This window comes from Octodon degus, unplaced genomic scaffold, assembly GCF_000260255.1.
Source record: "Octodon degus isolate 3935 unplaced genomic scaffold, OctDeg1.0 scaffold00242, whole genome shotgun sequence".
Taxonomy (NCBI): domain Eukaryota; kingdom Metazoa; phylum Chordata; class Mammalia; order Rodentia; family Octodontidae; genus Octodon; species Octodon degus.
Genome location: NW_004524818.1, coordinates 296,420 through 299,402, shown reverse-complemented (window position 1 = coordinate 299,402; position 2,983 = coordinate 296,420).

The window sequence follows — 2,983 nt, the reverse complement described above, 5'->3', positions numbered from 1 at the left end:
AGTTTGCATTGGATCTAATTCATCCAGGCTACTGTGAAAACCTAGAGACACAGTAGACCATAGTGTTTACTGTTTACTTAAAAGGCTGTTTGACCGACTGAAACTGCAGATCGTGGCCCACGACCCACATTGCCTATGGAGGGATCACAATTCAAAATTCATTATAAGGGTTTTACTAAATGTATATTGTGTTTGCACTATCACACATTTGCAAAACTGTAAACCAAATTATCATAATGAACAATGAGAAAGTACCTGTATATCTATCCTAACTATCTTGTACATACATATATATTTTTTCACAACAAAAAGGTCCTTTATTTATATCTCCTTTTTATTTTGTTCTGTCAGAGATGGGTGTTGCACTGGAGGTGGAAAAAAAGCATATGCCAAGTTATGAATTATTTAGTCTTTATGGAAATAGAGTAAATATTTTTATTTTATGGAATAAAATGAAAAATAAAAGTTCAAAGAGTAAAAAATATTATCATAAGTTGTGGACTACATGAACAATTCTCAAAAGTCCCACTATGAATGTTCCATAATAAAATTCAAGTGCTTTAACACTTTCAATTAAATTGAAGGGCTTTCTTGACCATTGCTTACTTATATATTTTTTATTTTACGAAAAAAGAGGGAAACAAAATTTCATAACAAAATGAAAGGGAAGTAACAACAGTTAATACACTACATGTTGCTGTCTTCAAAGTAGTTGCTCAATGTACAAGATATTGGTATAAATTTTTTTCTGAGTTATGTTAGCATGAACCTTGCTTTAAATGTATTAAGAAACACTAATGGTATAACCAAGTTGCATTGCTTTCTTTTTCCCTAATGTCCTTTCCCTTTTCACCCAATGTAGTTCCTTCTTCCTTTGGAAAAATTTCTTCCCATTTCACGATATCCATTCTTCATTTTAAAACTGATTTACTATTTCAGTTTCTCACACCAGAGAGACAATACAATGTTTACACATGTGAGAATGATTTATTTCAATTCTGACTGTGTCTTAAGTTATATCCATTTACCTATCCAAATCTCAAGTTCATCCTTCTTTATGGCTGAGTAGTACTCCTTTATTTAAAAAAATACCATTTCTTTTTTATCCAGTCTTAATTGATGGGCATTTGGGTTGTTTCCAAGGCTTTGCTATTATAAATTGTGTTACTATAAAAATGATTGCACATATATCCTGTGGTTTGACTTTTTTAATTCTTCTGGCAAAGAAAAAAATAACCTGAAGACCAGTGGGGCTGATTAGAAGATGCAGGCATAACTATAAATACAGTCATCCATCTTGCCTTTGGCAAAGGGTCCTAACACGTTCGCTGGAAGAACGTGTTATTAAACACAGTCTCTTTAATAAATGGTGCTAGAAAAACAGGTTTCAATATCAAAGACTAAAACAAGCCCCATATCTATCACCATGCACTAAACTAAAGTAAAAATGGATCAATGATCTAAATATTAAAACAGTAGCACAGAATCTACTGGAAGACCAGGTAGGTTGGAACCTTAATAACATAGATGTATGTAGAAAGCTCATAAAAAACCTCAGGCTGCATGGGAAATACTTCAAAGAATCAACAACTGAGATCTCTTCTCTGTGCTTACTTTTAATGTCTCACTTTCCACATAGTCAAGAAAGTCAGGGCTTCTGCTAGACTGTTTGTTATTTTTTCAAACACTGCTGTTTTCCACTGTGTTCCTTTGCTTGATTTGGTACTTTAACTTCTGAAGCATTCACTTCTAGACTGACAACTTTAAAAAGGCATTCTCATTTTTTATAAATTTCAAGGAATGTAAGATCTTTTAAAATGTGGTCCTGGGAGCCCTGTTTCATGATATGTTACAAATATGAAAGTATTCTTTACTCAAATATGTTTTAGAAATACTTGAATAAAGAAACAGCAGCTTTCAGTGTTAAAACTCTTCTGAGATTTTAATATGTATTGACCGTATCACTTTCTATTTATTTAAAATCATGAAACAATTTTAGTGCTATTTTATATAGAGTACTGCAAAATATATTTAGAGAAACACTGAGCAAATTACTTCTTATTCTCTAAAAAAGTCATTCCTCATTCACTTAAGGTACTCAGTGAAATGATAAGGCTCAATGAAAACTACAACTGTACTTAAGATTATAAAGTCACTGGAGTTCACTCACATTTCGTTTGAGATGATTCTATTGCACTGCAGTCAGAAAGTTCAGGAATGAAGAAATACCATGCCAAATGCATCTATCAGAATAATCTAAGTGCTTACTAGAAGACACTTACAATAAAATATGCAATGTGTTAATGCCTGTGCTAGCAATGTGTCCAGAAATATGACTATAATACATGTTTCCCATTCCTTTTAGGGCCAAATATATACATCAGCCTCCTTCAGGCTGCATACCAATTTCCCCTAGACTGCAGCTCGGCAGATCTGCACTTTTTTCCTGTCAATAATGCCATGGAATTTATTCAGAGAGGAATACCATGAGCAAGTAAATACAGATGAGGAAATTTTTGATCTCAACATATCCCCACACATTTCAATAATCCAGTCCAAACAAGAACAAAATATTCTATTGGCGTGAGAGGAAGGATTTGTAATAGTAGTGCTTTGATGGGATGTCGTGGCTGCTTCTTTTGCTGTGGATGACTGCTGAGAAGATAAAAATGTGCAATGTATTAATTATTGAAAACGTCCTATTAATGAGCTTGGAAAGTGTCTCATTGATATTTGTTTCTCAATAAAATTTAAAGAAAGAACAAAATAAAGCCTCCTTTCCTAACTTGGTGCACATGTAAGGGTGAGGCCGTGTGTGTGTGTGTGTGTGTGTGTGTGTGTGTGTGTATTTATAAAATACAACTTGCCAGTTGCCCAGACCAATCCATCTTTTTAAATTAATTTTATTGATAAACAAATAGCAATGAGACAGTTTCAAAAACATATTAGTAGGACAGTTTCAATAATTAATACATTTCATTGT